At 44.5% G+C, this 19931-nt stretch overlaps 1 protein-coding gene across 2 annotated transcripts in view; it reads right to left on the bottom strand.

Annotated features, from left to right (window-relative positions):
- Positions 1-19931, bottom strand: part of macc1 (MET transcriptional regulator MACC1) — a 68068-nt gene that overhangs the window by 38213 nt on the left and 9924 nt on the right. Inside the window, exon 1 of one of the 2 annotated variants that reach the window (XM_070880992.1) lies at positions 9812-9847. The exons of the other annotated variant lie outside the window; for it this stretch is intronic. The gene's annotated coding sequence lies outside the window, so the exon portion shown is untranslated. Of the gene's footprint in view, positions 1-9811; positions 9848-19931 lie in introns of those variants that run through there. 2 annotated transcript variants of the gene reach the window in all.

Here is a 19931-nt window from a genome sequence, read left to right as displayed (position 1 = left end):
TCATGCACTCCTTCCACTGTTAGTGCTTTCCGCCCGCTCCCGGTGAAGAGACACGAGGTGTTCGCCTCCATTTTGAGCGATCCTGGGACAGGGATTCCCAAGATGTTGCACTTCATCAAGGAGGCTTTGAGGGTGTTCTTGAAGCATTTCCTCTGTCCACCTGGGGCTCGCTTGCTGTGTCGGAGCTCTGAGTAGAGCGCTTGTTTTGGGAGTCTAGTATTGGACATGCGAACGATGTGGCCAGTCCATCGGAGCTGATTGAGCATGGTCAAAGCTTCAATGCTGGGAATGTTGGGCTGAGCGAGAACACTGATGTTGGTGCACCTATACTGCCAATGGATTTGCAGGATCTTGCAGAGGCAGCATTGGTGGTACTTCTCCAGTGCTTTGAGGTGCCCGCTGTACATAGTCCATGTCTATGAAGCACATAGGAGGGCGGATATCACTACTGCTCTATAGATCATGAGCTTGGTGCTGGGTTTGAGGTCTTGGTCTTCAAACACCTTCTTCCTCAGGCGACCGAAGGCTGCACTGGCACACTGAAGGTGATGTTGGACTTCGTAATCGACGTCTGCCCTTGTTGACAGTAGGCTCCCGAGGAATGGAAAATTGTCTACGTTGTCCAAGGCCTTCTCATGGATCTTGATAATCAGGGGGGCAGTGCTGTGTGGCGGAGGCAGGTTGCAGAAAACCTTTGTATTATAGATGTAGTGAGGCCCATACTCTCATATGCTTCGGTGAAGATGTTGACGAGGGTTTGGAGTTCGACCCCCGAGTGTGTGCAAATGCAAGTGTCGTCAGCATATTGTAGTTAAATGACAGAGGATGGGACAACCTTGGATCTGGACTGGAGGCGATGGAGGTTGAGCAGTTTCCGTTTGTTCCTACAGATTAGCTCCACTCCAGCAGGGAGCATACTGAGGATGAGATGGAGTATCTCATCAACAAGGAATATCGAGAAGATTGTTGGTGCGATGACACAGCCTTGCTTGGTCCGCACGTGTATTGGGTCTGTGGTGGATCCATTGGTCAGGATCCCGGTTTGCATGTCATTGTGAAACAGACGGAGGATGGTGACTAACTTTTGAGGGCAGCCAAATTTGAGGAGGACAGTCCATAGTCCCTCCCGGCTGACAGTGTCGAAGGCCTTTGTGAGGTCAAAGAAGGCCATGTAGAGAGGCTGGTGCTGCTCCCTGAATTTTTCTTGAACTTGACGCATGATGAAGATCATCTCCATTGTGTCCCTTAGTGGGCGGAATCCACATTGCAACTCTGGGAGCAGCTCTTCAGCCACTGGGAGAAGGCAATTTAGGAGGATTCTTACGATGACTTTTCCTATGGCAGACAGCAGGGTAACTCCTCTGTAATCACCGCAATCGCACTGGTCACCTTTCTTGAAGATGGTCACGATTACAGCATCTCTGAGATCCCCTGGCATGCTCTCCTTCTTCCAAATAAGAGAAATTAGTTCATGGATTCGCGCCAATAGTGTTTCGCCGCCATTCGTTAGTGCTTCAGCAGGGATTCCATCTGCTCCCGAGGCCTTGTTGTTCTTCAGTTGTCGGATGGCTTTTTCAACCTCATGCCGGGCTGAGGTGGTGGGGGAGAGAGAAGGCGAGAGAGAGAGAGAGAGAGAAGGCGAGAGAGAGAGAGAGAGAGAGAAGGCGAGAGAGAGAGAGAGAGAAGGCGAGAGAGAGAGAGAGAGAAGGCGAGAGAGAGAGAGAGAGAGAGAAGGCGAGAGAGAGAGAGAGAGAGAGAGAAGGCGAGAGAGAGAGAGAAGGCGAGAGAGAGAGAGAAGGCGAGAGAGAGAGAGAGAGAAGGCGAGAGAGAGAGAGAGAGAGAAGGCGAGAGAGAGAGAGACAGAAGGCGAGAGAGAGAGAGACAGAAGGCGAGAGAGAGAGAGAGACAGAAGGCGAGAGAGAGAGAGAGACAGAAGGCGAGAGAGAGAGAGACAGAAGGCGCGAGAGAGAGAGAGACAGAAGGCGCGAGAGAGAGAGAGAAGGCGAGAGAGAGAGAGAGAGAAGGCGAGAGAGAGAGAGACAGAAGGCGAGAGAGAGAGAGACAGAAGGCGAGAGAGAGAGAGAGACAGAAGGCGAGAGAGAGAGAGAGACAGAAGGCGAGAGAGAGAGAGACAGAAGGCGCGAGAGAGAGAGACAGAAGGCGCGAGAGAGAGACAGAAGGCGCGAGAGAGAGAGACAGAAGGCGCGAGAGAGAGAGACAGAAGGCGCGAGAGAGAGAGACAGAAGGCGCGAGAGAGAGAGACAGAAGGCGAGAGAGAGAGACAGAAGGCGAGAGAGAGAGACAGAAGGCGAGAGAGAGAGACAGAAGGCGAGAGAGAGACAGAAGGCGAGAGAGACAGAAGGCGAGAGAGACAGAAGGCGAGAGAGACAGAAGGCGAGAGCGACAGAAGGCGAGAGAGACAGAAGGCGAGAGAGACAGAAGGCGAGAGCGAGAGCGACAGAAGGAGAGAGAGACAGAAGCCGAGAGAGACAGAAGCCGAGAGAGACAGAGAAGGCGAGAGAAAGAGTGAGAAGCACGAGAGAGAAGGTGCGAGAATGGAGTCGAGGACGCTCGCATTGAAGACAGAGTCTCGGTTAAGGAAATCTTCGAAGTGCTCCTTCCAGCGAGCACTGACAGCCTCTCTGTCCTTATGAGTACCTCTCCATTCTTGGCTCTCAGTGGGATAGAACCTTGGGTGCTTGGGCCGTCGGTGGTCTTGACTTCCCTAAGAATCCATGCACGTTGTGGTTGTCGTCTAGTTGCTGGATCTCCTGCGCTTTTTCCACCCACCATCTATTCTTTCGGTCATGAGTTTTATGTTGGACCTCGGCCTTCAGACATCTATAAGAGCAGGTTTCTTGCTCTCGAATTGTGTTGCTGCTTCCAGTTCAGGAATGCCTTGTACTTGCGGCTGATCAGCTCCTGGATTTCTTGATCGTTCTCGCCGAACCAGTCTTGATGTTTCCTGGTGGAGTGACCAAGCGTCTCCTCACAGGTGCTAATTATGGAGGCCTTGACCAGTCACTGTGGACACTCTGCGTCTCCGGTTCACTGGAAGTCGTCAGGTTGGTTGTGAGGCGCTGGCTGAATAGGGCTTTCTTAGCAGGTTCTTTGAGTGCTCCAGCGTTGATTTTCCTGCAGAAGCGTTTCTGTTCCTGCCACTGTTTTGGGGCTATGTTGATGGAAATGACAGAGCGGATTAGGCGGTGGTCAGTCCAGCAGTCATCAGCTCCTGTCATGGCGCGGGTGATGCGGACATCCCTGGCTTGAACGATGACGTAGTCTAGCAGATGCCAGTGCTTGGAGCAAGGGTGTTGCCATGAGGCCTTGTACTTGTCTTTCTGATGGAAAAAGGCGTTGGTTATGACAAGACCACATTCTAAGCATTTCATCAGGAGGAGGACACCACTGGTGTTGGCTTTCCCTACCCCTTCTCTGCCGATCACACCTGTCCTTTCCAATTCTGGCATTAAAGTTGCCGAGGAGGATCAGCTTGTCGCCCGGTGGTGCGCGGGTCAAGGTGTTCAAGGCTGGAGTAGAATTCCTCTATGGTCTCGTCTGTCGCTTCCAGTGTTGGGGGCGTACACACTGATGACCATAGCGCACCGGTTCCGGGCTAGGTCATGAGGCGCCGTTCTTCTTCTGGTTTACCTTTCCAAAAAAAGGTGTAACCACCACCTTGTTCCTTGAGCTGGCCTTCCCCTGCCCACCAAGTCTCGCTTAGGGCAGCGATGTCTGTGTCGTATCGTCTGAGTTCCCGGGCAACGATAGCAGTACAGCGTTCTGGTCTGTCACTGTTAAGGTTGTCCATGACGGTCCTGACTTTCCCAAACTTAATTTTTAAGTGTGGAAGATGCCTGTGCATGACTTCTTTTAACTTGGGGTGGCCGTTGCACACCAGCTACCACACGGGCTTGGCGTAGCAAGTTCTTGGTCCAATGGCGAGGGGATCCAAGACGATTGGAGACCAGGCTCTGCTGCATGAGGAGATTACAGAGATAGGGAGGGGCGAGGCCAAGGAGAGATTTGAAAACAAGGATGAGAAATTTAAAATCAAGGCGTTGCTTAACCGGGAGCCAATGTAGGTCGGCGAGCACAGGGGTGATGGGTGAATGGGACTTGGTGCGCGTTAGGACACGGGCAGCCGAGTTTTGAATGACAAGTTTACGGAGGGTTGAACGTGGGAGGCCAGGAGTGCGTTGGAATAATCAAGTCGAGAGGAAACAAAAGCATGGAGGTTTGGTTTCAGCAGCACATGAGTTGAGGAAAGGGTAGAATTGGGCAATGCTCTGGAGGTGGAAATAGGCGATATTATGATAGCGCAGACATGTGATCAGAAGCTCAGTTCAGGGTCAAATATGACACCAAAGTTGTAAACAGTCTGGTTCAGCATCAGACAGTTGCCAGGGAGAGAGATATAGTCAGTGGCTAGGGAATGGAGGTTGTGACAGGGACCAAAGACAATGGTTTTGGTCTTGCCAATAAAAATCCCGATATACTGCATAATAGAAAGGAATTGAGCTTATTCAGTCTTCTTGAAGCAGTTGCCTTAATGATGCGCCTTTAATCAGGCTGTTGCACAATTGCATGTTTTTCTGAAGCATCAATTTTTACAGCAGTTAAGACTTTTTAAATGTAGTGTTATTAACACATTATTGAAGCCGAGAGCCACATTCATTAAAGTTTTGTCCTTAAAATTTTCAGTGTTGGATTGCTACAATTTTAATCTCACGGTTTCCTTTTGCTTTTTGTGTAACCTCATCTTAGTTTAATAAATTAATTTTCTGCTACTCTGGTTCTTCCTGTTATAGCATCTGACCATTAAATACAACCATCTCCAACAAGTATTCAGGAAAGATTATTGATCAGCAAAGGCAATTGCAACTGAGCTTGCACTGTAATGAAACAATAAAACTGTGCTTCAACGTACCTATACTCGATATTTAATGCATATTTTAAGCTTCTGTAACAGATTTTGTTGCACTTGAGCTACACCATGTACTATATAACCAATCTAAAACGACAAATGATTATCAATATTTTTCCCCAGATTGAGAAACGAAAAGAAGAAATGTAGAGTCTTGCTACTCTTCAGGGTTTTCACTGCGTTCCTGCAGTTAATCATATAGGGAGTAATGTTGGGAGGTAAATTCACTCAAAAATAATCAACAAACACCTGAAATAAGGCAGCTTTATAGTGCGTTCAGCTCTTGTGTGTCCAGAGCTATGCTTCAAGTCTCACAACTCATCCATTCCGAAGACAACATACTTTCATCTTCACATTGCCTGTCTTCGTCCCACCTCCTACTCCAATTCCACAGAAACCCTTGTCTATACTTAGTTAGCCTCAAGACTCGATTCCTTGAATGCCCTCCACCTGATACAAGCTAAACTTCTCAAGAACTCTGTCACCTGTATTCTGTCTTGCACATCCATCATCCCACCCTTTTCAATCTCCTCTGATCCCCAGTATCCCAACATTCAAAATTCAAAATGTTTGCACTCATTTATAAAGCCCACCATGGCCTCTACCTTACCTCTGCAACCTCCTCCAGTCCTACACCCATTCTGGTCCCGTGTATTCCTCTACCATTCTTAATTTGCTGCGTGAGTTTTCAGAAGTCTGGATCCCATACTCTAGGTTGCCATCCCTAAACCTCTTGGCCTCAATACTTCCCTCCCTATCTGTAAAGGTCTCAAAATCTTTTTTTCCCCCCAATTGTACCCTTGCTTAACTCTCAATGTTGCTCAGTCCATTTGTGAAGTCCATTGTAATGTTTTATTACTACATTGTTCATGAGAATCTTATCTTCGAATCCATCCATGGGCTCCCCCACCTTACCTTTGAAATCTACTTTCATATGTCCTCACACACATCCCCCAGCACCAGATTATTCCTCATTCTGTTAGCAGTTCTTTCAGGTACAGCCATCATCTTAAACTCCTTCTACCTCACGCACTGCTCTCTGCATTCAAAAGCCTTCTTCACATTCCTCACTGACGAAACTTTTCCCAATACTTTTCACTTTTGCTCTTGTGCTCACTGTCCACTTTTTTCTTCCCTCGGGCTATAATGCATTCTGAGCTCTACGTGAGAAGCATATTGAATCTAAGCTGTTGTAAATAATCAGGCAACCTAGAGACACAATACGCAAGTAAGGACATGATTGCTAGTGTTGCCTGACAGTGTTGAGCTTGATGCCATGGAGCAGACAATAATATAGCGATTAAACACAAGGTGCCACAGTACAATTTAGTAGCTGTGTAATCAAAAGTTCATGTATTTTAAAAATCACATTAAAAAGTTTACACGTAAAATAAGATCTAAATTCTCTCTTCCACTCTCCCATTTTAAGCACAAAAATGTTCTTGTGAAAGTGTCTGCTTGCTAAAAATGAAATGGAGTGTTGCCCTTTGGAACACTCCTCCTCCGTTTGCTTGGCTGCTTTCCAGTCAGCCAGCTGCACAATAACAAAAAATATTTTTCTTCACTAAGCCTCTCTGCTTGTGGTGTTATGCCTCTCACTCTTGAATTATGAGCTAAAAATTATAACTGACGGGTTCAAGTTCAGAGCAAATCTTCATGGCTCTTGCAGGTTGATTCTGCATTAGTTACATTAATGGTGCAAGAAAAATGTAACAGAATTACGGGCTCAATCAACATTCAACACAGCATGCTGTTGTCACTTATCACATAATTTCTTAATTATATACATCAGGGATTTTTTTTCTTGAATATCAGTGTACAATTACCAGGAATTCCCTGCATTGTAAACAATCCAAAAAACTAAGAATCATAAGCATTTTATATATACCATCATGCTTTGCACATCACTCAAGCATGAGTTTACTACGAAAAAAAATCGAAGCATAACACCAAAACTAAAATGTTAAAGTAGCAAAAAGTTAACTATGAATGCATAGTCATTGGGTCTAAAAATAGGAGCATTTTTGGCAAACTCACGTCCCACCATATTCAGCCTTTGGGAAACTGTCTTCTCACTATTATATCCTTCATATTCTAAAATTGGTATTTTGCACAATGCATTGGAGATGGACACCTAGTTACATTTACCCAGAATCTTCAAGCTATCCTTAAGATTAAAGGGATGGTGGCAAATCGGGTAAGTAATTGGCTATGGGATAGGAGGCAGAGAGTACTGGTGAATGGGTGGTTTTCTGATTGGAGAGAAGTATGCAGTGGGATCCCCAGGAGTCGGTATTAGGACCATTGCCTGTCTTGTTATATATAAATGAACTGGACTCGGTTATAGGAAGTACAATTTCAAAGTTTGCAGATGATACAACACATGGCAACATAATAAATATAGAGAGCAGAATAGTAGCAGACTTCAGGAGCACTTAGACAGACTGATGAAATGAGCAGGCACATGACACATGCAATTTAATGTGGCTAAGTGTGAAGTGAAGCACTTTGGGAGGAACAGCACCAAGAGGCAGCATAATCTAAATGGTACTATTTTGAACTGGGTGCAAGAGCAGAGGGGCCTGGGGGTACATATTCACAAATCTTTGAATGTGGCAGGGCAGGTTGATGAGGCAGTTAAGAAAACACAAATGATGCTTGTTTTTGTAAATCGGGGCATTGAATACAATAACCAAAGAAGTCATGCTAAACCTTTACAAATCAATGGTTATGCCACAGTAGTGTGTCCAATTCTGGGCACCACAATTTAGGAAGGATGTCAAGGCCATGGAAATGGTACAGAAGAAGTTTACCAAGATGATATCAGGGATGATGGACTTCAGCTAAGTGGAGAGATTGGTGAAGGTAGGGTTGTTCTCCTGAGAGTAGAGAAGGTTAAAGAGAGACCCAATAGAGGTATTCAAAATTATGAGTGGTTTTGATAGAGTAACCAGGGAGAAATCGTTTCCACTGGCAAGTGGGTCAATAACCAGAGGTCACAGATTGAAAATAATTGGCAAAAAAACTAGAGGGAAAATGAGGAGATTTAAAAAAAAAAACAGGGGGCTGTTAAGATCTGGAATGCACTACCTAAAAAGTGTGGTGGAAGCAGATTCTATAGGACCTTTCAAAAGGCAATTGGAGATGTACATGAAGAGGACTCATTTGCAGGGTTAGGTAGAAAATGCTGGGGTGTGGGGCAAAATTGGATGCTTTTAAAAAAAAAAAAGAGCCAACACAGGCATGACAGGCCGAATGGCCTCCTTCTGTACTGTAATATTCTATAATTAAATGATTTCTGCTGATCTTCCACCAAAGTTATAGTGGTTACTGGGGAACCCCAGCAGAAATTACAGCACTACTAGTTACCATTGCGCAAAAAGCACTCAACTACCAGGGAGGGCACTAGTATAGATATCCAGTGATCCATCCGATTCAACTCACTAGTTTGTGACATTTTCTCTGGCCTTGCACCAAGTTAACTGTGCAGCAGATAAATACTATAATGATAACAGAGACATTTAGCCCCATAGTGAGAATGCCTTTTCTCAACACTCTTATGCACCAGAACTGTTACACTAATGCTTCATAGCTATATCATATTTCCATTATTACAGTAGAATGTTTGTTACTGTTAAATGGTTTCATTCCAGACCAATGTTAAAGTTGTAGTGTAAATACTGCTCGAGAAGATTGAGAGTTTCAAGAAAACACCCAACTTAAAAATAAGTGCCAACATAAGAAGATAGCATTTCCTGTTTCTGAAACATGTTATAGAATGTGTGCACCCCATGTAGACATTTGAAGCAATGTTCTCTCCTACATATGTTGTTTGTCCTGTTTCCCCTAAATGTTTTATATATGGAAGATTCTTTCAGCTCCTTGCATAGCTTAATATGTCCCGCATTGTTTGTTTTCAGTCTTCAGTTTTCTTTCTTTAGGGTTTTTTTTTTTAAATTGAGTAGCCAAGTATTTTGGAAATGTATTAAATATTCCACTAATTTTAAACATGCCGAATATATAACTCAATACTTCAACATTTCAGAATGGAAACTAGTGGCCGCCTAGTGGTCAGGAACCGGAGGGTGTGACTGCGAGTCAGGCAAGTAAGGAGATTCCTGGTGCAATGCTGCAGGAATCTCGGCCTTTGCCTTATCCACCAGGTACAAGGTTCTTGCTGCCTGTGTGGATGATGGCAAAGTCTGCAGGGTGGGTGAGCAAACTGCCCATGGCACCACGGTACAGCAGGCCATTTACGTGGGGTGAGTGAAAAGGATAGTTACTGTTCGCTCCAGCTACGACGGTGAGTTCTGAAGCTTGGGTGGCCAGGGTTAATGACATGTTCTTGCAGCTAGAGAAGAACTTGAAGTGGAAGGCGGAGGATCCAGTTCTCGTGGTCCACGTAGGAACCAATGACATAGGTAGAACTTGGATTGAGGTTCAGCTGAAGGAGTTTGAGGAGCTAGGGTCCAAATTAATAAGCAGACACTCAAAGGTAATAATCTCTGGATTATTACCTGAGCTACATGCAATTCGGCATAGGAACAACCAGATTAGTGAGTTGAGTGCGAGGCTCAAAATGATGTGGGAGGTAGGGGTTTCCATTCATGGGGCACTGGCACCAGTACTGGGGAAATAGGGAGCAGTTCTGTTGGGATGGGCTCCACTTAAACCGGCCTGAGACCAGGGTCCTGGCAAAAGGAAACTAGGGCTGTTGATGCGGCTTTAAAATAAAAAAGGGGCGGGGTGGGAGGAGAAAGGTTCAGCTAAGGGAAAATTTATACATCTAAAAAGAGAAAAGTCAACGCCATAAAGCAAAGTAGCAATTTGGGTAAAGATAAGCAGAGTGTGATAGGAAGGGACAGAGGACTGGAAATTCCCCACCTTTTTGCCCGGTCTTTCGGCAATATTTCGCCGTTTTTTGATGAATAATGGTGAACTGGGAAATTCGTAAAGTCTTGCATCGGCAGTTTTTAAGTATTGCTGGGGAGCGGACCGCCAGGATACAAGGCTCAAAAAAGCGCTTTCGCCTAAAATTTGGCTCGCAGTGCACCCGTAGACAGGACAGAAAAAAACATCCGGGAAAAACCTGCGTTGCAGCCCTTGGAACAGCGGTTGGAATGTAGACCTGCAAAAATGGTAAGTTAAAGCTTTTATTTTTTTAATTCTTTTGCAGCGTTTCGATGGTTAAGTGTCTTGTGACCGTTTTATGATTTTTTCCCCAATTTTTTGGGGGTGTTTTCCCCTCTCTCTAGGCCCAACTCGCAGTGGTATCAGCCTCGAAGAAAGGTTTGCACCACAAATTCTTGTGCAACGACAATTTTTACCGCTGGCCGCATTTTTTCCCCAAATGTTAGGACTTGTAGTGATAGCGGAGTCATAGCGGCATTTTTGGCAGAAAAATACTGCTTCAATCAAAAATGAAATTTCTAGCCTAGAGAGTTTAACAGTAATAGTACATCAGTGAATAAGGTCAAATTAGGGAAAAATGGTAACAAAAAATCAAATTAAAGACACATTATCTGAATGTGTGAAAATTCTTAAGATAGACAAATTAATGGTACAGAGAGATAATTGGATTTGATCTTATGGCCATTATAGCGATGTGGTTGAATGGTGAAGATGGTTTGAAACAAAATATTCCAGGGTACTTGACATTTCGAAAAGACAGACAAAATGGAAAAGGAGGGGGGTAGCCTTGATAATTGGATAACATAAGGATAGCCATGAGGAAGGATCTTGGCTCGGAAGATCAGGAAGTAGAATCAGAATGGGTGGAGATAAGAAATAACAAGGGACAGAAAACACTGGTTGAGAATAGTTTATAGGTCCCCTAACAGTAGCTATATTGCTGGACAGAGTATAAACCAAGAAATAAGAGGAGCTTGTAACAAAGGTAATGCAATAATTATGAGTGACTTTAATCATCATATAGATTGGACAAATCAAATCAGCAAACATATTTGGAAGATGAGTTCATGAAATGCTTTCAGAACAGTTTCCAAGAAGAATAAATCATGAAACCAACCAGGGAAGAGGCTACTTTAGATCGTGTCTTGTGTAATGAGACAGGGTTAATTAGTGATCTCAATACCTCTGGGGAAGAGTGAACATAATATGACAGAATTTCATGTAAGTTTTTGACAGTGAAGTACTTAAGAACTTAAATAAAGCTAATTACATTAGGTATGAGGAACGAGTTGTTACGGTAGATTGGAAAATTAAATTAAAAAGGTATGATAGTAGATAAACAATGGTGAATATTTAAATAAATCTTTCATAACTCTCAACGAATATACATTCCACTGAAAAATAAAAACTCCTGGAAGTGTCCATCCATGGCTAACTAAAGGTTAAGGATAGTATTAGATTAAAATAAGAGGTTTATAAGTAGCAGTGATTCTGAGAATTGGAAGAGTTTTAGAAACCAGTTTTAGATGACCAAAACAAAGAAAATAGAGTGAGAGTAAACTAGCAACAAATATAAAACCAGATTGCAAGAACAATCTTACAAGTATGCAAAAAGGAAGAGAGTAGCAAAAGTAAACGTGGGTCCCTCAGAGGCTGAGACAGGAGAAATTATAATGGGCGGTAAGGAAAAAGCTGAGACTTTAAACAAATATTTTGTATCTATCTTCAGAGTAGAAGATACAAAAAAACATACCAGAAATAGTGGGAAACCAAAGGGCTAGTGAGAATAAAGAACTTAAAGTAATTAGTATTAGTAAAGAAAAAGTACTGGAGAAATTAATGAGACTAAAAGCCAACAAATCCCCTGGACCAATGGATGCATTGGTTGTGATCTTCCAAAATTCTCTTGAATCTGGAACAGTCACATTGGATTCGAAGATAGCAAATATAACACAATTATTCAAGAAAGGAGGGAGAGCGAAAACAGGGAACTACAGGCCAGTTGAGATGATGAGAAATTTCTTCACTCAGCGAGTTGTGGATTTTTAGAATTCTCTAACCCAGAGGGCTGTCGATGTTCAATCAGTGAGTATATTCAAGGCTGAAACTGATAGATTTTTGGATTTTAAGGGAATCAAGGGATATGGAGATTTGACGGAAAAGTGGAGTTGAAGTCAAAGATCAGCTATAGTCTTACTGAATGGTGGAGCAGACTTGAGGGGCCATATGGCCTGCTCCTGATGTTCTTTATAGTATGCAGGTACAGCAAATGATCAGGAAGGCCAATGATATCTTGGCCTTTATTGCAAAGGGGATGGAGTATAAAAGCAGGGAAGTCTTGCTACAGCTATACAGGGTATTGGTGAGGCCACACCTGGAATACAGCATGCGGTTTTGGTTCCATATTTACGAAAGGATATACTTGCTTTGGAGGCAGTTCAGAGAAGGTTCACTAGGATGATTCCGGGGATGAGGGAGTTGACTTCTGAGGAAAGGTTAAGTAGGTTGGGTCTCTACTCATTGGAATTCAGAAGAATGAGAGGTGATCTTATCAAAACATTTATGATTATGAGGGGGCTTGACAAAGTGGATGCAGAGAGGATGTTTCCACTGATGGGAGAGACTAGAACTAGAGGGCATGACCTTAGAATAAGGGACCGCCATTTAAAACAGAACTGAGGAGGAATTTCTTCTCTCAAAGGGTTGTAAATCTGTGGAATTCGCTGCCTCAGAGAGCTGTGGAAGCTGGGACATTGAATAAATTTAAGACAGAAATAGACAGTTTCTTAAACGATAAGGGGTTAAGGGAAGCGGGCCCCCGGGGAAGTGGAGTTGAGTCCATGATCACATCAGCCTTGATCTTATTGAATGGTGGAGCAGGCTCGAGGGGCCGTATTGCCTACTCCTGTTCCTATTTCTTATATTCTTATGTTTATGTTCTTATTTTGCATACCTGGAAAATAGAACCTCTCGAGCATTTATACATGTGGGTTAACTTCAAACAGAAGTACTGTACACAAGGATAGATTCAAAGGGCACAGTGAAATGTTACATCTATAAATAAGGATAAAACAACTGGTCAAAAATAAACAGGATTAGATGTAATGAATATTCAGCAAGAAGTGTTCAATGTCTTGCTGCAGAGCTAAATGTACCATGAGTAATATGGTTCCTATTTCTTTTGTTCCGATGGAATCTACCGCAATGACAGATTAACCACATCTGCTGCAAACAATTAAAAGAATTTGAAAAATGTTAGTTGCAGAATAATGGACAACTAAATCAATAAAGAGGTGTCCTAAGCTTCCTGCTTATCTTTTAGCTTTATTTCCCAGGCTAGACAGTGTGAAACATGAAAAACATTGTTTTATTTAAACCATTAAACTATATAGCTTAAGGAGTGTAGGCAGAGTTAATTTCCAATAAAATGTATAATTTGCCTGATAAGACATTTTACTTGTAAATTAGTATAACTATCTGCTACAGTTTCAACATTTTTGAGTCACCCCAAAAAACTAATTCACCAAATTCAACCATGTAAAATGTACTTCATATAATAATTCTAAGAAAATGCATTGCTGTCACTTAAGATTTTAGCTGTGAAGTGACTATATGGACTGCTTAGTGTTTTAAAAACAGACACTTAAGGAACACTACATATTTGGATCAGGAAATTCAAAGTATATAACATATAGCAGAAATATAATTTTTAAATGTCTAGATCTTACCAACAATGTCCAGGAGTGGATGCACTGTAAGATAAAGTTCTTGTCTACCGTGATACCAAAATGGTTCTCAGAATTGGAAGTGAATCAGTGCAAAATGGAGAACACTTGCATGATTTGGAAAAGTGGTAAAAGAAAATGAGGTGAAGTAATGACCTGCTCCAAAGACACCACCAAAGCTTCCGAAAAGTCATTAACAACAGGCAACGGGGATCAAGGTGCTACGCTCCTTACCCACAGCAATGAGGTTGCCTAGCCACTCAGTTGTACCAAACCGCTACAAAGAATACTAAGAATAAAACCAGATGGACCACCCATCATCAACCAAGACACTAGACATGACAGTCAACCCTACAATATCCTCCTCACTAACATCTGGGGACTTTTGCCAAAATTGGGAGAGCTGTCCTCCAGACGAGTCAAGCAATAGCCCAGAATCACATCTTTCAGCCAACATCCCAGACTCCTCCATCACCATCACTGTGATGTCTTGTCCCACCGGCAGACCAGAGGTGGCACCAGAGTGGTATGCAGTCAGAGGGAGTGGCCCTGAAGTCTCATGGCATTAGGTCAATCATGGGCAAGGAAACCTCCTGCTGATTACCATCTACTGCCCTCCCTAAGCTGATGAATCAGTACTCCTCTATGCTGAACACCACTTGAAAGAAGCACTGAGTGTAGCAAGGGCACAGAATGCACGCTGAGTGGGGGACTTCAATGTTCATCAAGAATGGCTCAAAAACACCACCATGATTTAGATGAAGGAATTGAGTGTAACATCTCCAAGTTTGCAGATGACACTAAACTGGGTGGCAATGTGAGCTGTGAGGAGGATGCTAAAAGGCTGCAGGGTGACTTGTACAGGTTAGGTGAGTGGGCCAATGCTTGGCAGATGCAGTATAATGTGGATAAATGTGAGGTTATCCACTTTGGTGGCAAAAACACAAAGGCAGAATATTATCTGAATGGCGGCAGATTAGGAAAAGTAGAGGTGCAACGAGACCTGGGTGTCATGGTTCATCAGTCATTGAAAGTTGGCATGCAGGTACAGCAGGTGGTGGAGGTGGCAAATGGCCCCAATATTAATGAGGGTGCGGGGTAGCGCAGCAGTACTGGGGAAACCCGGCAAGGCTGAGAATGTGCAGGCTCTGCCGATCTTAACAGCAAGACCTCATTTCAATAATCTGCTTTAGATTTCATTTCATCATTGAGTAATGATCATCATAACGGGCTAATTATTGCAGAATGGCATTAAGCAAGTAAGATAGCATAGGTTCTTTTAAATTGTTGTTGCTAAGATACAAACTAAACATGGTTGAAGTCTTTGAAACTATTATTTTTAAGTGAATCAATTTTTTTCTGCCTGACAGCTGGCCAAATTCACAGCCTGGGTGGTGGGTGGGAGCACAATCATCATCATCATAGGCAGCCCCTCCGAATCGAGGAAGACTTGCTTCCACTCTAAAAATGAGTTCTGAGGTGGCTGAACAGTCCAATACAAGAACCACAGTCCCGGTCACAGGTGGGACAGACAGTCGTTGAGGGTAAGGGTGGGTGGGACAGGTTTGCCACACATTTCGCTGCCTGCATTTGGTTTCGGCGATGAGACTCGAGCTGCTCAATGCCCTCCCAGATGCACTTCCTCCACTTAGGGCGGTCTTTGGCCAGGGACTCCCAGGTGTCAGTGGGGATGTTGCACTTTATCAAGGAGGCTTCGACGGTGTCCTTGTAACATTTCCACTGCCCACCTTTGGCTCGTTTGGAAGGAGTCCCGAGTAGAGCGCTTGCTTTGGGAGTCTCCTGTCAGGCATGCGAACGATGTGGCCTGCCCAGCAGAACTGATCAGGTGTGGTCAGTGCTTCAATGCTGGGGATGTTGGCCTGGTCGAGGACATTAACATTGGTGCATCTGTCCTCCCAGGGGATTTGCAGGATCTTGCGGAGACATCGTTGGTGGTATTTCCCCAGTGACTTGAAGTGTCTACTGTACATGGTCATGTCTCTGAGCCATACAGGAGGCCGGGTATTACTACAGCCATGTAGACCATGAGCTTGGTGGCAGGTTTGAGGGACTGGTCTTCGAACACTCTTTTCCTCAGGCGGCCAAATCTCATCAATGTCTGCCCTCGTTGATAAGAGGCTTCCGAGGTATGGGAAATGGTCCACGTTGTTCAGGGCCATGCCGTGGATCTTGATGGCTGTGTGGCGGCGACAGGTTGGTGGAGGACCTTTGTCTTACGGATGTTTAGTGTAAGGCCCATGCTTTCGTATGCCTCAGTGAATATGTTGACTCATCATAGGCGGTCTCTCGAACGAGGATGACTTGCTTCCACGAGTTCACAGGTGTTTCAATGAAGGACCCAATGTTCCAGTCCTGAACTCCAAATGAGGGGGTGGAAGATGCCTGTGTGTGAATTTTTTTTTTTTTTTTTTTTTTTAAACGCGTGGTGACCGTTGCACACCAGCCACCACATGGGCTTGACAGAGCTAGGTCTTGGTCCAGTGGCAAGGATTAACCAAGACGATTGTAGGCCTGCTCTGCTGCACAGACCTAGCGCGCACACATATCGCAGTGTGGGCTAGCCCGTGCTGCAACTGGGCCCTCAGCTCTTCTGGGCTCCGTACCCTCATCTGTCGCACCTCTGCCGCGTTCTCTCACCGCTCCTCCGCCATAAACATTCACTGCATCTCGCCACAAACACTCGCCGCTCATCTGCCCCAACCTTCCCACTCCTCTGTCCCTGGGTCCTCCCAAACGGCGACCAGGTTTTGATGATGTCACCCAGTCACCCATCTCAAAATCGTTGCACACTTGGAGCAGCTCGCACTGGAGGTTGAAGTGATATGTCGCTCCAGCTCTTTTACAGCTCCGCAGGTCGAATTATAAAAAAGCTGGAGCGGCGGACCCTGCAACATCATGGCCCCCGACCTGCGAGAGAACAGTTCCGTAGGTCGGATTATTTTGAGATGGGTGACTCAGTGATGTCATCAAAACCCTGGTCGCCGCTTTGGAGCACGGGCAGGAACATCGGCGGGGTCCAGCCAACATATGTGACGTCACTACTGGGAGACATCGTGGTCCCCCAACCTGCAATATGTTGACTATGACTTGGATGACAAGCAGGTGGCAGCACACTGCAACTGGGGCCAGTCCCTGGCTGTCAGTACAAGACAGAGGCTCTGGGCCACCATAGAGGGCAAGGGGCAAGAAAGAGCGGGAACAGGGCAGTGATCGGGCCATCACGGGTGGGAGGTTTAAATTAGAACAACGTGGCCATGATACAGTCTGGGGGAAGGCCAAAGGCTTACTTGCGAGGCCTGTGGTGAGCACTCCTGCTCTTCCTGGGCCACAAGGATTGGTAAAAGGAGCTGAGCTTCAGCACTTATCTTGGCCAGCCGTTACCTCCTGCCTTAGATCTGCTGCCAGGAATCACATAATACGGGCCTCCCTCACTCACACTTAAATTAAATCGCGCGCCTATGATGTCACAGGTCTCAACTTTTGAATGTTAATTAGGCATTTTGCGGGATCCTCATCGATGGTCCAATTCCTGTTTGTTAAATTTTTAACGGGCGGGAATGGACCCAGGGAGTCTCGATCCCGATATTTTAATCCCCCCCCCCGACCCTCTCCCACCTGTCGAGGAGGGTTAAAATCGACACCGTTAAGTCTTGAATAGAATGGCTTCAGTTACTGAAACACTGATGGTTGAGGTTTGCAATCCAATCAAAGAAATTTCAATGCTTTGTTCCTACACACCGTACTGCCAGGAATGCAGAGTATTAAAGATATAAACGGAAACGGCTGGAAATACTCAGATCAGGGAGCATCTGTGGCGATCTGTATTTTACTTTCCACAGATGCTGCCTGACCTACTGAGTATTTCCAGCATTTTCTGTTCATATTTCAGAGTTCCAGCATCTGTAAATGTTGCCTTTTCTATTAGTGTATTAAAGGCTTTGGGGGAGATTGGGCTCCATTGCACCTCCAGTTAGTGCCTCCGGGGGGGGGGGGGGGGTGGTGGGGGTGAAATAGATAATGCGGCGCAAATGGGTTTGCGACCGGGCGCAGTGAGATTAGTGACTCCCACTAAATCAGATAGAGTTTTATGGCAGCGGTACAGCGTTGAACCCCGATCTCCTTCTTCCTGAGATCATAACGTCATCGCAGTGCACATCACCCTGGATCCAAACTTCCTGTATTTTGTAGCATCGCCGGGCAAAAACACTGACAGCTGCAGAAGGTGGTGTCCATCAGGATGCTGGCCGCCTTGGGGGCAATCCTTAAAGGCGAGGTGGCCGAGGCAAGTAAAAAAAAGATTCAAATCACTGTTTCCAATTTTTTACCTAGTTTCTTGCCCGCGATCGATCAGCCCTCTGCTGCTGCGGTGCATCGGGCTGATCGGGCTGGATTGCAGTGGCCATTGGGGTCCAGGTAAGTTCTTCTTTTGCAGACCTTACAGCGATGACCCTTCCCTTTAAGGGAGTGAAAGAGCCTCTAAATGCGGCAGCACTGCACAGCAACCGCCCCGCCTGCTGCCTCTTGCACTCCAGGAAGGAAGTAGAGCGCGTGATTTAGCATTCCACTTCCTTCCTGGACCGCAAACACCAAACTTTTTTAAAGTTTGAAAACATTAGCGCCTGTTTTTCTACCTTTTAAAAGTTAGTGCCCCAAACAGGGCATTCCCCAATTTCTCCCTCTTTATTTATAAATAGAAAGCAAGTTAAAAATGCAGACACAGAGCAACAATAGCATGTTATGTACAAAGGCTTTTTGCTCCTAATTTTTCAGATTGTCAAACTGGTTTTTGTGACAACCTATCCTAGCTGAGAGATCATATACTGGAAGGACTGTCAAATGCTCTAAATGCAGTTATCTGTTGTAGATTGTCCAATTTTTTTTACTGGCAAAGTTGTTATTGTGCCAGCTTGTCACAGCTGATTGTGACAGCCTGTCGGAACTGAGAGATCATATATTGGTAGGTCTGGCTTGTGCGATAATGACCATTTTGCATTTTTTTTTGTTGGTCCCAGTCTGTATTGTCAAAGTGGTTATGGTAATTCTGACAACCTACCTAACTGCATTAGGTCAACCTGTATATACAGTAACATCTTCAATAATCAAAAGTGTCCAATAAAAAATTGTTTAAACTCCACAACTCCCTTTGATTCTTTTTACGGACATAAAACGATACACGCAACTAAAAAAGGAACTAACACCAGGGATATAAATTAATTTAGAGTCAGTGAGGACAGGGGTGATGGATGAGTGGGATTTAGTGGAACTTGACAGCAACAATCAAGCTAAATGTGAATTTTAATCTTGCATTAACACTCATAGGTTTGATTCCCATTTGCACAGCATATCAATACCCATGCTCCAAAATTACAACTTGCATTTATACAACACCTTGAACACAGAAAATGTCCCATGGCAATTTATGGCCCAGTGGGTGGAGGGGGGGGAATGGGGAAGAAAAAAAAAGACAAAAGGAGATAAAGCAATGGGTGCCAAGCCATGTTAAGAGAGTTGGGGAGGTGATCAAAAGTTTGGTCAAAAAGATAGGTTTGAGAGGTATTTAAAGGTGGATAGAGGCAGGAGTTTAGGAAGTAAGTCCTAGACAGTAGGACTGAGGCAGCTGAAGGCTCTGTCGCCAATGATGGGATGTAGAAAAGGCCAAGAGGGGGAGGACCAAAGGATGTAGGTGGGTTGAGGATGGGGGAGCAGTCAGTAATGTGCAGTACGCCCATGGTGGGAGTTGAAGACAACACTGTGGATTTTAAATTCCATGCATCCAATGTAGGTCTATATGAATGAAGCTGAGAGATGAGCAGAATTTAGTTCAGGACAGGATGCATGCAGTCAGCTTTGGACAAGATGAAATTTATGGAAGTTGGAAAGTGGAGATAGGAGGCAGGTAAAGAGGATACTAAAGAAATAAGGTAAGACAGAAGGGATTTGAACATGGAACTTCATAGCAATAACAGGTTTGAGAACCTAAAAGAAAGGAAAGTTAAAGATGGGCGGTAAATGGGTCAAGGGTGGGCTTTTTGAGGATTACTTACAGTAATTCAGTCAGTGAATATGTAAAGTGATACAGTACAGCCACAAAATGTTTTATTTTAAAATATTGCGACCTTAAATGAAAGCCCAGGATCTGCAGTGCAACGTTAAAAGGAATAACAAAGAAATGAGGCAGTAGTGCTTAGATGGTGTCAGTCATGGATTTTAAAACCCGTTGATTGACATTTGTTATATTCTATAAAGCATAATGTATTGGTTAATGCCAGGGGGTGAATTTAGCATTGTGGTCTATCTGGTTCCAGATGAAGTAGAAAATGTCCCACATGCCAGCTTCAGCAGATCAA

Source organism: Pristiophorus japonicus, chromosome 5 (assembly GCF_044704955.1).
Source record: "Pristiophorus japonicus isolate sPriJap1 chromosome 5, sPriJap1.hap1, whole genome shotgun sequence".
Lineage (NCBI taxonomy): Eukaryota > Metazoa > Chordata > Chondrichthyes > Pristiophoridae > Pristiophorus > Pristiophorus japonicus.
This window is presented reverse-complemented; position numbering and strand designations above follow the sequence as displayed.